This window comes from Mycteria americana, chromosome 3 (assembly GCF_035582795.1).
Source record: "Mycteria americana isolate JAX WOST 10 ecotype Jacksonville Zoo and Gardens chromosome 3, USCA_MyAme_1.0, whole genome shotgun sequence".
Taxonomy (NCBI): Eukaryota; Metazoa; Chordata; class Aves; order Ciconiiformes; family Ciconiidae; genus Mycteria; species Mycteria americana.
Window position 1 is genome coordinate 130681512 of NC_134367.1, and position 7752 is coordinate 130689263.

The 7752-nt window shown below is 38.9% G+C and overlaps 1 long non-coding RNA gene across 2 annotated transcripts; it reads left to right on the forward strand.

The window, feature by feature from the left end:
- The first annotated feature begins 30 nt into the window (after positions 1 to 30).
- LOC142407456 (uncharacterized) lies at positions 31 to 5599 on the forward strand. Of its 2 annotated transcripts, XR_012774956.1 has the most exons (4): positions 31 to 1719; positions 2105 to 2181; positions 4479 to 4649; positions 5575 to 5599. It is a non-coding gene; the product is annotated as an uncharacterized LOC142407456 (long non-coding RNA). The 2 variants fall into 2 exon arrangements; XR_012774955.1 differs by lacking the exon at positions 5575 to 5599 and having other exon boundaries at positions 4479 to 5263.
- Positions 5600 to 7752: the final 2153 nt, after the last annotated feature.

A 7752-nucleotide genomic window follows, 5' to 3' on the forward strand; every position in this document is an offset into this window, starting at 1 on the left:
GTCGCTATAGCAATCGGCGTCACGGGGTGGGGGCGCGCGCGCGCCTCACGTAGGCCCGGCGCCGCCCACGCGCGCAGCGTCCCGCGGCGATTAAGGGGCGCTGCGGCGGAGGCCGGGCTGGCTGTGAGGAGGTGCGGCAGCGAGCGAGGGGTCAAGGGCTGCCCTAATGGCATTCCGTGTAATCAGATCATGGCTTTAGGGGAGGCGCGGGTTATCCCCCAGAAGGAGGTAGGCATTAGAAGAGGCAGTGGACGTGAGGCGTGGGGTGGGGTAATCGTTTAATGCGGCACCTCGCGCTGCCCAGCGAAATAACCGTAAAGGTAACCTCGTTAAACCGAGGGCACCCTGGGGTGGAAGATGGGCATGCGAGGGTGGTGCTTGTGAGTGCCTTTGAAAGAGAGCGGTGATCGTTTAGCCCTGCTGATTTAATTAGTAGAAGGGGGAGTAGGCCCCATACGCCAGAAGATGCTGTTGGGGGATCAGACGTGAAGTCAGCGGGCTGTCCGCAGCTGTCCAGCGTCCCCCGTGGCCTGATGCGTGTGTGCTCAACAGTACTGAAAACCTAAGAAACTAGTAACTAATTACAGTGCTTCTTACTTACCAATTTCAAGGTGAGAGTAATCAAGCACAGGAACAGGTTCCCAGCCAGGCTGCGGCTTCCCTGACTTTGGGGATAATGGGGATGTGGTGGGACGAGGCCCTGAGAAACCTCACCTAAGATGGCCTTGTGCCCTCCAGAGATCCCCAATTATTTAATAATCCTTCTGTCAATCACAATTTTACAGTACAATAAGGGTTTGGTTTATATAACAGCAGAGATGTGGAGGATGATCCTGGATGGTGGAAAAATCTTGTTAACCCATATTTTAGCATGCCCAGAGTGCTGTGGCATTGCGTAGCAAACAATAACTCCTATGTTCCTCATTAGCTCTCGTACTGGTGCTCTAATTCCAGATACCTGAACTTAAAATGTTAAACCGCTCATCAGGCCTTCATGGGAACATGGATACCTCAGCATAATTTGTAACTTAGTAATTTTGTAAACCCCCTAAGGTTTAAGAATTGGGAAATAATTTACAAGACACTATGTAAGAAGATTTACATTAAAACTTAATTGCTTGGGTATTCTTTCTTAGGGCTGGTATTTGTGGACACATTCCTTTTCTCCACTAAAATTAATGTCGTTTCTGTCATTGTCCTCACCTGTTACACTGCTGAAAGACTGAAAAGTATTTCCTAGTGTTTAAATTTATTTCCCTCCTAATGTTGGGTGGCTGCTTGCTTTACTTGTGTGTGTTACTGGTGAGTTAAAGGAAAAAAAAAACCAACCAAAACTCTCTTAAATCTATTTATCCTCTTTTAACTCTATGCTTGTTAATTTTTAATGCAAGCGAGGAACAAGTGGTACAGTGGTCATTCCAGTTTGTTACATCAGGCTCTATTGTTGTTGCTTAAGAAAAACTTGTAGACATTAATGAGATTTTACCTGCATAAAGATTCAATGTTGAGTGTAGACTAATTTATTTTAATCTCAAAGGTAACTAATCTATGCTCTCTTCACTGCAGAGAAATACCTGATCAGCTGTGCTTAATTTAATCATTTTAATAAGTTACTGCCTTCCATTTTTCCTTTTGGGGATCACCTGAAGTCCCTTTACACCATCAGTGCTTCCATTTCTCCAGCTAGTTTTGTGGTCTGAGACTATTAGTAGTATGAAGGTATTACTTGTTTACTGTAGAACAGCTACCTCAGATTTGCTTGTTCAGATAATTTAATTACTAATTCAGGCTTACATGATTGTAAAGTGTGGTCACCTCTTGCATAAACAATCGGCTATAAATTGTTATATAGGAGTAGCATCATTTTAAGCTTGCTCAGTAGCTGCTAGCAGTCACTCTGTGTTATGTCAGGTTATGCTAGCTCTGCTTGTGCGGGCAAAAAACAATGTTTATATCTTGGTTATTTTTCCAAAACCTGTTCTGCTTTCTCTAAAGCCTGCTTCTTGTAATGTTGCACAATTGATGGCTTTAGAAAATAAGTTGCTTTGTGAGTAGTGCTTTGCACCTTAAGTCTCTGCACCGCAGTAATCTCTTCTTCCCTTAGCATCCCCACCAAGCGTCATGCCCATTGCGCGCGGCCCATGAGTAAGGGATCCCTTTCCACTGGTCACGTGGATGTCAGTGTCAGGTAAGCGGGAGGACGCGCGGCCACATCCCCTCGCTGCCACAGCACCCTTGCAGTCCTCATCAGCCGTTCCTTCCACCCACCGCTGTGCTGGCAAATCCCTACTGATGACAACTTCGCAAGAGAGAGGCAATAAACGCCCAACGTGAAATGAAACTGGAAAACCTGAGACAGGAACTGGGCAGGGCTCAGACCAGAAAATCCTGGAGTTTTATATGTTTATCCTCCTTTGAATGAAGTAGGTAAAAACTCATAACAGAAACATATGCTTGGAAACTAAAGAGCATCTAACATTCAGATGTGACTTTTCAAAAAGGGTAGCATGTACAGAACACAGGGTGTTCTGGACATCATATCAGAGAGCTCACAATGTGTACCTCAGAATTAATTTGAAATCTTAAGAGTCTCATAATTTCTCTAATCGCTATTGATACTGAGATTGTGATAAAGAGGTCATAATGCAAAACCAGTTTTGTTCTTTGCATCACACACTTATGTATCAGTGCACATAGCGGTATTATAGGACATGCCAAAAACATCTGACTTTTCTTGGTTCTGCTAGCAATATGCTTGTCTCTGAGGTCAGCTGAGATGTGTCTAACACACAGCTCTGATACTGAGAAAAATCCGCTTAATTCTTTCGGCATGGGTAATCTTATTTTTCACTTTTTATTTGTTGCATAAAATCTAAAGCATTTCATCATCGTTACAAGAAAAATTGCGACAGTAATGAATATGAGGGAATTCTGTCGACTATAATCAAAACCCTTTTGTCACCTCATATGAAACTGCCCAATATTATTATGTTCTGTTCTTAGATGTCAGGGGGGACACTTGAATTAGCGTTTTTGCTGTTAATAACACAAAAGATGGAGCAGGAAATACTCTCCTGTCTAACTTACACAAGAGCTATTATTGCTTAATTTTCTGTCTCCTCTGTACAAGTTACTGTATTGGACATTTTGACATACTCTTGGTTCATTGCTTTATATATATACTGACAAGCAAATTTTGTCAAGCCTTTCCCATCTCTGCATACTGCTGAATTCTTTATGTCAGTACCCAATTCTTTTCACCTCCAATAGGTTCCAGTCATATGCATAATGCAGCAAATCACAAAGCCCAACGTCTCTCTTTTATGAAATAATTCTTCACTGGTAGCTAGATATGCTAGTATATCATTTCTATTACTTTATTAATGCCTCTTAGAAGTTATTTCTTATTCTAATACATTACATAAAATTAAGCTTATAAACGATTCGTTTTGTGTGTGTGTGTCTTTAGAACAGAAATACTGAACAGTTACAGTCCATGTATAGCCCTATATCTGAACATAGTTTGTCAATCCATGAACATTTTACTGGATTGCCTCTCATCAATATAACTGAAGCCGACATTAAGGGGCTAGCCTAACTCCTCTCTGTCATCAAAATACAAAATTATAGTAACAGCCCAACTTGTAAATATTTTCCTGTGGAGAAAATGGCCTTGAAAAAAGCACATAAGATCAAGAGGAAAGCAGTTCTGTTAACTGTTGTGATTGAATCTTCACATGTCTAATGCTGTCTGTCTTTCTGTCCGCACTTAGACCTATAGCACAATAATGAAGTCTGAAATTCCAAAATCTTGAGAATTCTTATTAGTGAATGCCATTATTGATCTGTTACTGCATTTTTTAATTTATTTATCTTTGGCTAAAAAAACCAAATAATTCGATCTCCGCTCTTCTATTAGGCACTGTTTCACAGTATTTTTTTCACTATTGAACATATTCAGGCCCTAAGGATATTTAGAGGATAGGCAGTCTGGGTGTTATCTGTGCTAGTTTTGGTATTTGAAAAAGTTACAAGTATACCCATGCACCTAATTTTTAGTTTATTACACATGGTCAAAACTAATGAATTTGAAAAATAAAATTAAAGAGAGGCAAAAAGTGAAGCAGATCAGCTTTTACCTATTGGCAAAGCAAAACTAGTTTTTACATCACCTTTAATTTCTTCCTTTTAGTCTATTCAATGTGGATAATTTTGTTGATGTTTGAGCAATTTTGAGGATATTGGAAAGGGTGCAATACTTAGACTTACAGTTATAGTAAACAGTCTTCTTATTACTCTTTTGTTTAGGCTTTAATTCTTCCATCCACCCAATTTGTAATACCTAATAAATAGTCTTACAACTGTAACAACTATAAATATTTTCACCTTAGTAAACCTAATACAACTTTTCCAATTTGTTTTTATAAATTTTAGTTCTGGAGGGATTTTTTTTTAGGGAATAATTATCTCTCTGAAAGGAAATTCCAGTCTTGTTTTAGAAACCTGACCTTAGAGAGAACCCTGATCTCAAGCTATCTTCTGGAAAGCTGTGGTGCAAAGGCCTTTTTCTTCATGGAGACTATGGGCCTGCAGAGCGGGAGCGGACCCTGAGCAGCTGTAATGTACTCCACTTTTTCTGTGTGGCAAAGGTATACTTAGACTGTCCTTGACATTTTTATCTAACTTGTTCTTCAAAATGTCTAATAAAAGAGATTCTGTGACCTTCCCTGTATCCAGTTTTTCCTACTAGACCCACAAATACAGGGCTATTCAATTTAATGGAAAGGCTATGGGAACACAGTGTAATTGTATATTTAACAATGCGGGGGAAAAAAGGTACATCATACACTGTATTTAAAATGTATAAAGTATTGTAATGTTCTCATGTGTTACTTTTAAAAAATTTTAAGTAGGTTTCAAGCTCAAATTATGACTTGTTAAGGCCTCTAAATTTGTGCGTTTCATAAATTTTTAAGCTGTTGTTTTTACTCCAGCAAAACACGAACAGTTCTGCAAATTGCAGGCCAGAAGGTTTATTCATATGAGTATGTCATGGGAAAATGGGCAGAGCTTCTCACGTCAGCGGGGTAGCTCCCCTGAGCATTAGTTTGTAAGGTTAAGCCTTATGACTACAAGCTTCCTTGCTCAGATTGACGTGCTTATGTACATGCACTTTCTCTTCATCTGTCTGACCCCTCCAGAGAAAGCAGCCTGAAGTCAGTAGCTGGACGATTAAAGAGTAGCACATTTCTTTTGTCTGGGAACTCAGTCAAGATTTGTTTCCTGACTACCCAGCTGCAAAATATTTACTATGAGAAAAAAGAAACCATGGGAGCCTGCTTTATGGCAGCAGGGCTGCTCTTCCAAAAGAATCTATATTTATATAAAACAGCAGAAGAAACATCTAGCAAATGCTATCTTCTCACGTATTTTGATTCACAGGGCAAACCTTATGGTCAGAGCTAAAGCTCTGTATTCTGTTTATCATATATAGGTCTCACATGAATGTCAACATACATATTACCTGGCAATTCCTTGGACATATTTTTCATTCTCTTTTTTTTTTCCCAACAGCACATGCAAAAATATACTAAAAATGTAAGTTCATATTTTTATTCTTCTTTATTTTTCACCAGGAAGAAATTGAGTATGTTCTAGCAAGTCGGGGGGGGGGAGGAGTTTATGTGCACAAATTAACATGCACTTAGGAAAGTGCTTTGTACTCAGCAGTCCTTAGGTAAAATGTTTAATTAAGCTGTTTGCCAATATCAATAAGTTTGTACAACACAGTGTGCCTCTGGCACCTAATTTAACACATGAACATTCTCATTTTTTCCCCAGTAATATTCTTGAGTCTAATAGGCAGTTAAATGTGACTTTTGCATAAAAGGTCAAAAGTTAAAATACTAATCAGTCTGGTTTTATTTGCGATTACTTATTGATGAGTTTTTTTGTCAAATATGGTATATTTCAGTGAATTCATTGTACTTTAGCCAAAGCTAAAATAGAAGTGAAATTGGTTCTAAGGAATGCAAACACATTGAAGAAGTGCTTAAAGTCAAATAAGGAATCATGAGTTATCTTAATTTTCTTCCCCTTCGGGATATTGAACTCCTGCAGGAACTTCTGAAGATCTTCCTATTTAGGTCATTTTCTTTCATTTTATAAAGCTTGTCTTTTCTCTTGTGACTTGCATGTTTTATACAAATGTAAGGCTGTTTCACTAGAATTCATCCTGCATCAGATGCCATTCCTAGCTCTGCTCTTCCAAGAGCAGGACAGGTACTAAACAGACTGAGGAATGTCACTGTCCAGCAAACGTTTCCTTTTTGCCCCGGGGCAGAGCAAGCCAGCAGGAGAGCCCTGTTACAGGTACAAGTTCTCCTTTGGTGCTCACTTATCCACACCTTCCCCTTGTTGGGATGCTGAAGGGGGAACCAAAACTTTTCCACTGTTAGCATCGGGTTTGGAGTAGCAACTTGGCTCCTTACTCACTTGCTTACTCCCTACTAAATGTGTGCAGAAGTCCAAAAGAAGGATTTAATAGAGACAGAAAAATATTCTTAACACAGTCCCTGTTCTCGTTTATCCTGTCATATTTTTCAACTGTCTTCTCCAATAAAAATGTCAGAAATGACAACTGAATATTTTTACTAAAAATTAGCAGACTGATTTATTACTACGAAACTACCTGACCCTGCTGACTCCAGCTCCCCTAACTCTATTTTAAAGAGCTGTTATCATTCATATTTTAAGCTTTTCATATAATGATGATAATGCTTCTTAGCTAAATTATCTAATCTTAAAAGCATCTTAAGTGTCCAACATCTAATGCTTTCACCTTAAAATCTGGGGAAATAAGAGATACTATAAAGTACAAGATTACTTATTTCTTCCCTCTCTTAGTTTTTTTCATTTATATACATGCCACAAACTGTAAACCATGCACATTTTACCCACACATTCATCCAAAAGTCTATCCATACATTTGATTTCATATATTTTCCCAAAGCAAATTTTGTTCTTCATTTACCAAAAAAGGGATTTATTCACATATATACATGTATACTTTTCATAGGAATTTTCTCCACACATTGACTAAGTATTTTAGTAGTATTTTAGTAATTGCTCTAGTGGTTTTACCATTAATTTTTCTGTGGTGCCTGCACATCTTGAATGCTAAAAAGCATTGTAATGCTTTAGATTTTTCTGTCCAATTTCAATTGATTTTTATTGAGGGAAGACAAATTAGGGCAAGGTGAATTCTATGGTTTGATTTGAAGCTTGTGAGCTTTGTTATTCTAACCTCTTCTGGCACCGAGTTCTGCAGCCATGAGCAAGTTAAAACAAAACCAAGAAAGGCAAAAGCAAAAGTCCTGTCTCCTTCATCCTGAAGCAGACAGTTGCATTGAACCAGGAAAGGTAGCATGGGAAGCCCTAACTGTGGAGTGTGAAATGGCATCAATAAGAGTATGAGCTGGTTAGAAACCCTGAGCAAAATGCTGAAATTCATTGGCTGCTGCAGAACATAAGCATGTTATTTATTCTCCCAGTTGTTCCCTGTGTGTGACAGAAATGAAAATCCTCTGAAATAAGTAATGAATTCTGTTATGGTTACTGCAGTCTTTACCATCGGAATACATTAAATTATTTAATAGGAGACTATACAAATAAAAAGCAAGTCAGAGAGTGATAGCTCAAAATAAGCCATTTCTCTGGCTACCTCTCCCCTCTCCATTCCCCCTTCCTCCC